Source organism: Panthera uncia, chromosome B4 (assembly GCF_023721935.1).
Source record: "Panthera uncia isolate 11264 chromosome B4, Puncia_PCG_1.0, whole genome shotgun sequence".
Classification (NCBI taxonomy): domain Eukaryota; kingdom Metazoa; phylum Chordata; class Mammalia; order Carnivora; family Felidae; genus Panthera; species Panthera uncia.
Genome location: NC_064809.1, coordinates 20,981,336 through 20,993,440, shown reverse-complemented (window position 1 = coordinate 20,993,440; position 12,105 = coordinate 20,981,336).

Sequence of the window (12,105 nt, the reverse complement as noted above, 5' to 3'; positions counted from 1 at the left end):
TAGATAACTATTCAAGGTGACAATAAAAGAGTTTTACAAAGCAATGCCAGCCTAACCGCCCAGTGAGGGGAAAACACTGTGCAATCTTTTCAGGCGCGGTTAGCAGGGAAAGGTGTTTTGGTTGTTTTAAGACCAAGTGGGATCAGAACTGGCTTTAATTGGAACTATGTGTTTAACCACAAGAGAAGCGGAAGACATTCTACTTAAGGCCGTTGAAAAGACCAACAGATGTGTATAACTATATTTTGTAAGCCTTCAACCAAGGGCAAGATCCAAAAGCCGTCCAGGGCCAACGTGTCTGTGTGACCTAAGCCGGGACTGGTCACACAAAGGCCACCTCAAATAGTGAAAAAAAGGACGGCAAGAGCAAGAGCGGGATTTGATTCTCCCTCCCAGAATCTACACCGGTTTTGAGGGAAATGTGGGAAAACTGAACCCTGGCTATCACTGACACTGGTTATAGAAAGGAGTAGGAGAGCACCATGATAAAACGCTCTCCTGACCCTCCAAGTGTCTGTCCTGCCGCGTCACTCCACCTACATTCTTGCCTTTGGCAAAGGTCTTTTATTATTTCTGTGGAATTCTAAGACGAGCACTGACTTTTGGTACTGAGATTTATAGTCTGGAAAGTTGCTATTATCTTCCCTTCTCCTTTTGGGGAGGAAGTGGAATGGGCTAGAGGGAAAAAAACCACTACTGTTTCCTGGAAGCATTGCCCTTAGGGTCTTTCCACACACAATACAACTGCTGACACCAGAAAGAGGGAATTCAAGAAGCACGAAAGTTCAGCGGGACTCCTGCCCTTCAGCTTCGAACCCAAGGTCTGAATCCTGGATGGGCCCCCAGATCCCTCTCCTATAGCTCTGTATTTTACCACATCTATTAGAGTGACTAATTCTTTTCAGACACTCCCCTTCTATTTTTTTAGCTTAAACTTTAAAACTAAGATTTAAATTGTTAGGCAAAAGGGGCGCCTGTCGGTTAAGCGTCCGACTTCAGCTTAGGCCGAGATCTCGCCGTTGCTGAGCCCGAGCCCCACGTCAGGCTCTGTGCTGACAGCTCAGAGCCTGAAGCCTGCTTCCAATTCTGTGTCTCCCTCTCTCTCTCTGCCCTCTCCCACTCACGCTTTCTCTCAAAAACAAATAAAGGCTAAAAATTTGTTTGTTACATTGTCAGATGGAAGAATTACTCCTTTATCTAAACAAGCACGTTTTTCGGGGTGCCTGGGTGGATCAGTTGGTGGAATGTCTGATTCTTGATTTCGGCTCAGGTCATGATCCCAGGGTCAGGGGATCAAGCCGCACATCGGGCTCTGCCCTGAGTGTGGAGCCTGCTGAAGATTCTCTCTCCCTCCCTCTGCCCCTCTCCCCCATTTTTCACGGCTCTTCTAATCCTTATCTGTACGTACCTTTTACACAATGTGTGTGAAAGCTTTCATGGGTAGGTAACAATGTTCAGACTAGTTGTTCTTCAAGCACCAAATATGCAACATTTAACTGTAAATCTGCAGCCTAGAAGACACCATCAAGAGAAGACGGACCCTGCCTTGATAGCAAAATGGCCAGCGGGCAGCTGGGTGCTCTCGGGTCAGGATCAGGTCTGCATCACTTACGGAGGTTTCTTTAATCATGGTGTTAGGGGGTGGACTGTGTCCTCCCAAAATTCATATGTTGAAGTCCCAATCCTCAGTACCTTAGAAGGTGAGAGTATTTGGTGATAAGGCCTTTAAAGAGATAAGGCCAAATGAGGTCATATGGGTGGACCCTAATCTCTATAGCTGTATTTCGGAGATGGGGCCTTTAAGGAGGTGATTATGTTAAAAATGAGGCCACAGGATGGGCCAAATCTGACCAGTGTCCTCACATGAGGAGGAAGAGACTCTAGGGCTGTGTGAGCACAGAGAAAAGGCCATCTGCAAGCCAAAGACAGAGGCCCCTCAGGAGAAACCAACCCTGCTAATACTTTGATCTTGAACTCCCAGCTTCCAGAACGATGAGAAAACAAATTTCTGTGCTTCAGCCTTCCGGCCTGTGGTATTTTGTTGTGGCTGCTCCGGCCAAGTCACGTACTACGCTTTAGGAAACTAAGCTTTGAGTGCAAATTGCATTATGTGTAAGCTCTGCAGCTTCACCAGACAGCAATTGAGGCGCCGGTACACACAACACACAACCAGTGACCACTTTAGGAAGGAGTAAGGTCACATGGACACCGGTGGCCAGAGAGGACTCAACGTTGGGCTTCGGGTCCTTTTGAGTGGGGGTAGAGGTGTTTTCTGTCCTTAGTCCAGGTCCCCTGCACCTCAAGTTGGCCCTTTAGGGACCGCGTGTCTTTCAGATTCCCTCTGCGCTCTCTCTTGCGATCTTCGCTACCAAAAGATTTGGTTGCTCTTATTATTGTGCTAGATAGCTACGCAGCTTTACCTTGAACTATGCTTTGATACACTTGGATTCCTCTGGGTTCTTTTCTCGCTTTGTGCTGTGATTGGCACAGGCGATCTTTCTTGTTGGCAATATATTTCAAGAGGTGGGCTTAGATTTTCTCATCTGTAAAGAACACCCTCTTGGGGTACCTGCTTTAGCGGCCAGCTCTTGAGTTCAGCTCAGGTCATGATCTCACAGTTTACGAGACAGAGTCCCGTGTTGGGCTCTGCGTTGACAGTGCAGAGCCTAAGATTCTCTCTCTCTTGCTCTGCCCCTCCCCTGCTCGTGCCCTTGCTCTCTCTCGCTCTCTCTCGAAATAAATACATAAACATTTAAAAATAAAATAAAATAACCTAACACCCTCTCTCGGTCATATGGTCACATACTGGTTACCTCCTTCTGGTTTTGTTCACCTTTCTGGTCACAGCTGCTCTGCTACCCAGTGTCACACACAAGGCAGCCTTGTTTCAATAAAGACTTGTCGAGACTAAGGAAACCCATTAGGAACTGGCACAAAATGAATCCCCAGCCCGTTGTAATTTGCAGACTAGTCTCCTTTCCCACCCCAGTGACTGGACTGGTTTAACCAGTGCTCAGGATGGTTTCCTAGCAGAGTATTTCTAGAATGTTTTCCTGAAACAACAGTTTTCTCCAGGATACTTCTTACTTTCCTCTCTCGATTTGCTCTTGACGATCTCAAAGACAAAGTCATAGGGGCCTTGCCTCTTGCGTAGCAGAAATCTCAGTGCTGTGGAACCGTCTTCTGTCACCAACATCTCATTTCTCTCTCAACCTTCCCTAAGTCTGTAACGTAGGTTAAATGTAGCTATACTTTTGTCCTTTATATTTGTTTATGTAATTATAATTACCATTTACCGTATGCTAAGGGCCAGTCATTGTGATGAAGTGTTTAAAATGTTTTTCATTTAATCTGTACAATAACCCTACTATTACCATTATCCTTATTTTACAGAAGAAAAACACAGGCTTAAGCTTACCAAGTTCAGAACATGCCCAACATGTCAACACCAAACTCTTACCTGTCTATAATTTTTAACGGGTGCCTAATAGTTTTTGGAATTGAACTTTTCTGGATTACTTAAGCATTCCTTAACTGATGGACATTTGGGTTACAGCCAGCTTCTGGTTCTTAAGAGTGGTGCTGTTAAAAACATTTTTGTACATATAACTTTGTTCTTTTGAATTATTTCCTCAGAATAAATTCCCAGGAGGGGGTGTCTGAGAGGTTACAAAGCTCCTGTTATGTTTTGGTGTCTGGCCAGATTTTAAATGTTGCTGAAGACGTTAGATCCCCCAGGCAATTCATCAAGGCTATTTCTGACAACACCAGAACAAACATAAAAGCCAAGCTGCCATTGAAACCACTATCCTATAAAAAGGTAATGAGGAGAGCTCCGGCCCACAAGTATGATGTTTCCATCCCCTGTGGTTCTCAGGAAGCCAACGCTTGACACACAGTAGGTATGCAACAAATATCATCAGGCTGGCTGACTAAGACACCATGGGGTGCTGAAGGTCATGCCTGGAAGTCATGTTGGATCAGCTACTACTTCACGCAGCCTGTGCTTTTATTTATTTAAAACTATACTTTGAGAACTTCAGGGGATGAAAAGAATTCCAAGTGATTGGTACATTTCAGAGGAGACAGGTATCTTGAAATTTCCTCAACGGACATATAACAGAATCGGATTCAGAGATGGGACAGCTGGGCAGTTGCCCAAGAAGCCAATCCACGGGGAGCACTAAATCACCCTGAAATAGATCTGAAATACAGTGCCAGTCGACACAGGTCTCCGCAGGTGACTCCAAACTAAAAGATGACATGCGAATGCGCCCCAATCCAACAGAGGAGCCAAAGGCATGTTAAAGAAACACGGACACATCACACTCACACTCACACTCACACACACACACACACACACACACACACATTTTCACTGGTCTCAGAGCCACTGACAATCAATGATTATCAGTCTAAAGGGGAAGAGTTATTAGCCTACACGTCTCCCTAGATCTGGGACACACACAAAGAAATAGAGCAGGGAAGGAAGCAAATCCGCAGGCGTCCAAAGTCTGAACCGCTCGTTTCTCCCCTGGGAAAAGAAGCATGCAGAATTTAAGAGGGCGACAGTGTAACAGATCATGGGCCATTATAGGAGGGAGCATCGTTTGCCTGGAGTCTGGGGACAAGCGTCAGGGGCTCCTGAGCCCGACATTTTACCAAGGAAATATTCAGGGACACCCACCCACGTCCGTCCAAATGTACAACCCACTGTCCTGAACAGCACACAGGGGCGCAGCCAAGAAGTTTCTCTAGAAGGAAGAGTCACGTGCAGAACCAGCACTCGGACCCCCAAGTTCAGGCGGGTGAAGTGAAACCGCAAGCCGGGAGGCGGCGGCAGCGGGGCCTACCTGCGTTCGCGTGACCTGCCCCCGTGCCGGCGCCGCCGCTGCCCGCTAGGCCCGCTCCGGTCCGCCGGGCTACTTCTCGGAAAGGCAAGGCCCAGAACTCCCGGAGCAAGCGCGCCATGACGCCGCGTGCGGGCCGCACAGAGCCAACGCACGCAGTTCCCGCGCGCCCCGCCTCCCCCCGCGCCCCCCGCCTCCCCCCGCCTCCCCCCGCGCGCCCCGCCTCCCCCCGCGCGCCCCGCCTTCCCCCCGCGCGCCCCGCCTTCCCCCGCGCGCCCCGCCTCCACCCTCCCAACCCCAGTCACCACCCTGCTCCTCCCCCTCCCAAGTCCCTCCTCCTAACCCTTTCCCGCCCCTGCCGCCCTCCCCTCCTCGGGGCCCTCCCTGGCCCCCTCTCCTTTGCACCGCTCTCCCTTCCTGCTTGCTCCAGCGCTTCGCTGGGCTCCTACCCCCTCCCTGCGCCTCCCCTGGCCCTGCCCTCCACCACCTTCCCCCACTCCACTTCCCAACCGCCCCCCCCCCCCCCCGCAATGATCTGTTTTACTTTGCATTTTCTAGAATTGAATATATTGTGGAACTATAGGTTATTGTGCATTTTCTTGCGTTGCGTATAAATGGAATCCTTGTTCGTGCTGAGTAGTATTCCAATTGTGGATATTACACAATGGGCTTGTCACCTATTGATAGATACGTATATTGTTTCCAGTCTTCCCCTATTAGAAATAGAGCTGCTAGGAACATTCCTGTACAAATCTTTGTATGCATATGTGCTTTCTTTTCTCTCGGGTAAATAATATTATCAAAAACGTCACAGCACTGCAATGTTAAAGTGACCAACCTTGTTTTGGATAATTCCAGTGATGTAATTTTTCCGGTGTTTTGTTTGCCATGTTGTCAGATTGTACACATACAGTTTGTATTCAAATGAGATTACTTTAAGTATGCTGTGTGCTTGGGATCCAAGTGGCCGAGATCACTCACTTAGGCCATGCCTAAGTTTAGAGCTAGAAAGTACTTGCAAGATCATCTGGCCACTTACTTTAACGTTGGTTGTTCACGGGGAAAATGGGGCCAGTGTGGCTAGTGGTTTATCAACATCACACAACCAACCAGTATGTAGGAATCAGGATTAGAAGTGTGGCTTCCCAAAGCCAGGTGTCACCAAGTGGGAGACAAGAAGAGAAGTCAGAAGGATGTTCCTGAGATTTTCTTGATAGATAGATAGATATAGATGAGATAGAGATAGCGATATAAAGATATAGTGATATAGATAGATACACACACACACCTCCCAATGCCAATTCTTAGACTTTCTCCCAATTCTTAGACTTTCCACATGAAAGGTACTATACAAAATATCATCTGGTAGGTACATTTAGCACCAAGCACCTCCCTTCCTCCAATCTGTACCTGCAGAGCTTGGATGTACTGTTTAGTGTATGCTTTACTCACAATGCAGCAGCTTTCTGTATTCTCTGAGATTTCTCCTGCCATCCCCCCTTCCTCTCTTTTGAATTTTGATAAATGAGTTTCCAATAACCCTGTGCATCTTTTTGAGCTTTTGCTGCACAATTTCAACTCAGAAATGGTGGCAAAGCTAACAAACCATACCACTGCATTTGAAGCCTTTTTTCTTTTTTCTTTTTAATCTTCGCTAGCCCAGCACTGTAAGTTTCAGTCTTGTTCATTCTCCTTCAACACCGCATGGTGCGTAACTCACTGGTGGGAACCTCCTAGGTAGATCTTCCAAAATGACAATAAATAAATAAGAGAATGAATCCAGGATGTATAGACAAAGGTACAGATGTAGATCTCTATACACACATATATATGCTGGATCAGAAAATATGGATTGCATTTAAAAATTTTTTATTTATGTAATTTTATTAACAATTTGGTTTAGAGCTTTTGCATTCATGTTCATGAGGGATAGCAGTCTGTAGTGTTCTTTTCTTGTAATGTCTGACTGGTTTTGTATTTGACTCAGTCAGGGAGATTAAGTCGCTTGTCCATAGTCATTCTGCTGGTTAGTTGAAGAGTTTGTAAAGTCTCCCTCAAGTTTAGATTTTAGAAACTATCAAGAAATAGCAGAAGGGTAACCCGCTCATCTTTACCATCCCATCCCAATAAAGAAGTTTATTCCCAAGAAATAAATTTAACATTGTGACATTGTAAACTGGCCTAAGACCCAATTCTGGGTATCTTACATTCCTAAGATGCATGACCTTGGTCAAATATCCAGTTTCCTTATCCCTAAACTGGGGATATTGCAAGGATTAGAGACAATGCATAGTGAAACACTTAGAAATCCTCTGGGAAATAGTTGGTTTTAATAAATGTTAATTACTGCTATGAAGATGTAATGAGGAAAACACTGATTGGTAAGCAGAGTTGCTAACCAATCCACCCCTGCACTTCCATGCACCCCCCACTCTCACTTTGGAAAGACATTCCAAAACATGGAGGGCCTCCCTCCCTCGCTACTGCCATTCTCCCATACACCTGCTATGAGGACTCTTTGCTCAGGCCCTTTCTTGTGTTGAAATGCCCCCTCTGCCCTCGACCATTTGTCTAAGTCCAACTTAACCATGACGACCACGCACCAATTTCTCATTAGCCAAATGGAAACCCCGGTCTGAAGAAAATCCTAGGTAATGTTTTACCTCATATACTGAGCGGTAGAGACTACAAGCTGCCTGTCTGATATCCGTTCTCCTCTCTTTATTTACAGAAAGATCTTTGATTTTACTGAGGGTAGCAAAGTGCCTAGCTAAAATGTTTCACCCAACAGCTCCCTTGTTGCTAGTGGCGGTCATTTGATGCAGTTGTGCGCAATGACAAAAAGCAGACATCATAGGAAGACTTCCAGGAAAACCAGTTACAGAAGAGCTAACTTGGCTGGCATTGGCTTTCCGCTTTTCCTTTTCTTTCTGTCCTGGAAATTAGTGATGATGGCTAGCGCACTGGCAATCTCCTGATATAAATGTTCATGAGTCCCACACCCTGATATCAGAGTAAAAGTCAGTAAGTTGGCCTGGGTCTCTGATGACACTGTGTAACCAACATAATGGATTGCCTCTCTTCAGATTTCTCATTACATGAGAGACAAGTCCATCTTTTCTTTAAACCACTGCTATTTGGATTTTCTGTTGTGTAGAACTGATACACTCCGTTATCTGGTGTTCTGCGTTTGATTGTGAGCATCTCTTGGAAAGGCAAGGTTCTGTAACTTTGTGTATCTAACATACGTCCCTGTAGACTGAAGTAAATAAGAAACTATTGTTCACAATAAAACCCTCAAAAAGATAGAGTGACCCAGAAAATGGGAGATCAGCTCAATCGCCAGTTTGCTTTCCCCATGAAGAAAAAAGCAAATCAAACAAACAAGCAAACAAACAAACAAAACAAACACAACCAAACTATTTAGGTATGATGAAATGGAATAAGCTGTGCGCATTTTCTCCCCATTGAACAAAACATATGCCTCAAGTTCAGTATCGATGCCCATTTTTTCCCTATGGCAATCTAGAAAAGTCCTAGAAATGAACCAACTGGGATGTTTCTAACTAACATCCGTAGACATTTTAAAGTATTAAAGGGAGCGAGTGAATAAATGGTGTGATAGAAAAGCAGAATGAGATAGACCCTGGGTCTTGTCTTCAGCTTCTCCCTAACCAGATACAGGTTTGGGGGCCTTGGTTTGATGATCTGTAAAACGACACAAGTGCAGAGCAGGGTGGCCTAGAACTTGAAATTGAATCATATCTGAACTCTCGTAAGTCTGTAACCATATGATTTTTGGTGAAAAATGGAACGTTATAAGCTCCTGCTGACCAGAAAGCTGAAGATTAAAATAACATTCAAGTTAATTTATAGATTTAAGCAATATCATTTATAATTCCATCGGGTTACTTTGTTGAAATTGACAAAACAACTAAAATAAGTGTGGGGAAAAATGCTTTTGTAATAATATATGGCTATACCATATATTACAGTGCCTTTTTAGGAAATGGTATTTATCAAAATGGGCTAATCCAAACTTAGGCCTGGGAGATACATAGAGACTCTTCAAATCAATATATATTTAAGCCATTATAAACAATGGGATATAAAATTGTTCAAGCTGTGTTTTGGGGCAAAGTGACCGTCAATACAGGAAAATAACCTTAGAGTCTAAGGTTTAGAATGATAATTTATTCCAACCAAAAGAAATCATTTTTGAGTTAAATTTAGTGTCATATACATGCGTATATACATATATATCTATGAAACAAAGCAAGACTATACATACCATTTGGGAAAAAAAGGCTTTGAGGCAATAGAAGCAGTCAAAGGAATTTCCAATGAACCAATGCAAATATCAACAGGTTCAGGTACAGGAAAATTAAAATGCATACCTACTGGAGGTGACTGACTCAGTCGGTTAAGCATCTGACTTTTGATTTTGGCTCAGCTAATGATCTCACGCCTCATGAGTTCAAGCCCTGCATTGGGCTCCGTGCTAATATCATGGAGCCTGGTTGGGATTCTCTGTTTCTTTCTCTGCCCCTTCCCTACTCACACATGCTCACTCTCTCTCAAAATAAATGTAAAAGATTAAAAAAAACCTTTAAAATGCATACATATTGACCACAAAATACAAAACAATAAATGATTAATTCCTGTATTAGTGAGGGCTCTCCAGAGACACAGAACCAATGGGAGATGTATATAATATAGAAAAACTCATTTGAAGGGATTGGCACACGTAATTATGGAGACTGAAAAATCTACAGGTTGGAGAACCGGGAAGCCTGTAGTTCAAGTCCTGAGAGATGGAGAGTGTTCAGAAGCAGATGTGCTGAGGGTTTGACCCAGCTCAAGGAGTCAGGCCGAGAACAAGTCAACCTTCCTCTGCCTCTAGTGACTGGATGCTGGCCCACGCTGGAGAGAGTCACTGCCTTTACTCAGCCCACCGATTCAAACATTAATCTTGTCTAGAATCGCCCTTTCTAGACGACACACACAGAAATAATGTCTAACTAGTTATGTGGGTGTCTCGTAGCCCAAACTGACACATAAAAGGAACCATCACAGTCCCAAATCGGAAAAATAAAAAGGAAAACAACAATGCAGGGCTTGAACTCATGAGGCGTGAGATCATTAGCTGAGCCAAAATCAAAAGTCAGATGCTTAACCGACTGAGTCAGTCACCTCCAGTAGGTATGCATTTTAATTTTCCTGTACCTGAACCTGTTGATATTTGCATTGGTTCATTGGAAATTCCTTTGACTGCTTCTATTGCCTCAAAGCCTTTTTTTCCCAAATGGATATGTATAGTCTTGCTTTGTTTCATAGATATATATGTATATACGCATGTATATGACACTAAATTTAACTCAAAAATGATTTCTTTTGGTTGGAATAAATTATCATTCTAAACCTTAGACTCTAAGGTTATTTTCCTGTATTGACGGTCACTTTGCCCCAAAACACAGCTTGAACAATTTTATATCCCATTGTTTATAATGGCTTAAATATATATTGATTTGAAAGGGGAGCATTGTAATAACCTATAAACATTTACTATTATAATATAAGGGAAATTAATATTATCTATATGGGCAAACTCAGATCTGACTGGACAGATGGTAAAAGCATAGAGCAGATGGTTTGCACAAGGGAAAATACAAATAGTGAACTGACGCTGGGAAGGCTGTTTAGCTTCCCTAATAATTAAAGAATTGCAAATTACAATAACCTAATATACAATTTTATACATATTAAATTATTAATGGCAGGTTTTTTAAACCAAAGTTAATTGTCCTTTGGGGACTCAGGTATACTCATACACTGAGTATTAGTACGTGGCATCATTTTTCCGGAAAGAAATCTGACAACATGAAGATCACCGAACTTCGGCACATCTGCTTTGGAGAGCAAATCCTATGGAGAGAGTTCAAGAAGGGGGGAAGTACCCAATTTTTGCAAAGGTGTTTATAGCTATGCTTTTCACAATAGTAGAAGAGGCTAAAATCATCCACAGCCAGGAAATGGCTGCAGAAATCTTGACACCTACAGTGAAACATTATACAGCCATTAAAACATCAAATATGAAGATTATCTGGGTTTATGGCATGATCTCTGTGAAATAATGTCGAGGGGAAAGGTAGAAAACAAAATAGGTAATACCCAAGAATAATAACATGTAAATGCGTGCGCTGTGAAACCGTGTTCTGAAGCATAAAATTTTGGAGAAGATACTGTTTTTGGTGAAAAGATACAGTTTTTGGACTTTCAAAGGATTTTCTTCTTAATTTTGCAAATGCTCATATTCCTTTTGGATAAATTAGAAAATAGAGGTGTGCAAAAAAATTCTTGAGCACTATCTCAGAAATCTTACTGGTAATACGTGGTATATATTCTTTTAATCTTTTTCATATATACTTTGGTTAATATGTTTTAAATACTTCCCTTTCTCCTCGACCTGTACTCTGATTTTTCATTAAAGAATAAACTCCTCCCCGACCTGGGTAACTGTACCGCCCACCCCATTCTCAGTTACATCATTTGGATAGGATGGGTTTAGAGCAAGGTTTCTCAACCTCAGAACTTCAGACATTTGGGGACAAATAATCCATTGATGTGTGTTGGAGGGAGGGTGGGAAACCCTTATGCAATGAATGCATTGCACAGTTTTTAGTAGCATTCCTGGCCTCTTACCCACTAGAGGCCCGTAGCATCCTCCTCCAGTTGTGACACTGACAAATGTCCCCTGGGGGCAGATTCACCCTCGGTTGGGCACCATTCTCGGGGTTACAAATAACTGCATCCTAAAACCCTTTAAACTATTGTTTAGGGTCTTTTTCAATCTCACATAAGAAGTGTCATATTGTTGGTACGCTTTGACAACTTGATGTTATCATTCAGTATTTTATTTTTTAAAGATGTATTGAGATAGACAGACGAATATAGATTTAGTTCATTCCTTCAACTGCTGTATAGAATATATTGTACCGATAAACCAGAGGATATTCGTTATTCTACTTAGAGAACATAGGATGTTTTCATTCTTCAGCTATTACAAACCATGCTACCATGCTACGAGTGCATAACTTTGTACAAACCCTGTTCGCGTGGGATTTCTCTAGTCTAAACATCTAGAAGTGAAATTGCTAAACGGAAGAACGATGCACCTTCAGCTTTTTCAGGCCTTCCGTATCGCTCTTCAGAGCGGTGGTACCAACGTGTACCAGCCCCTGTTTCCCCACATCTT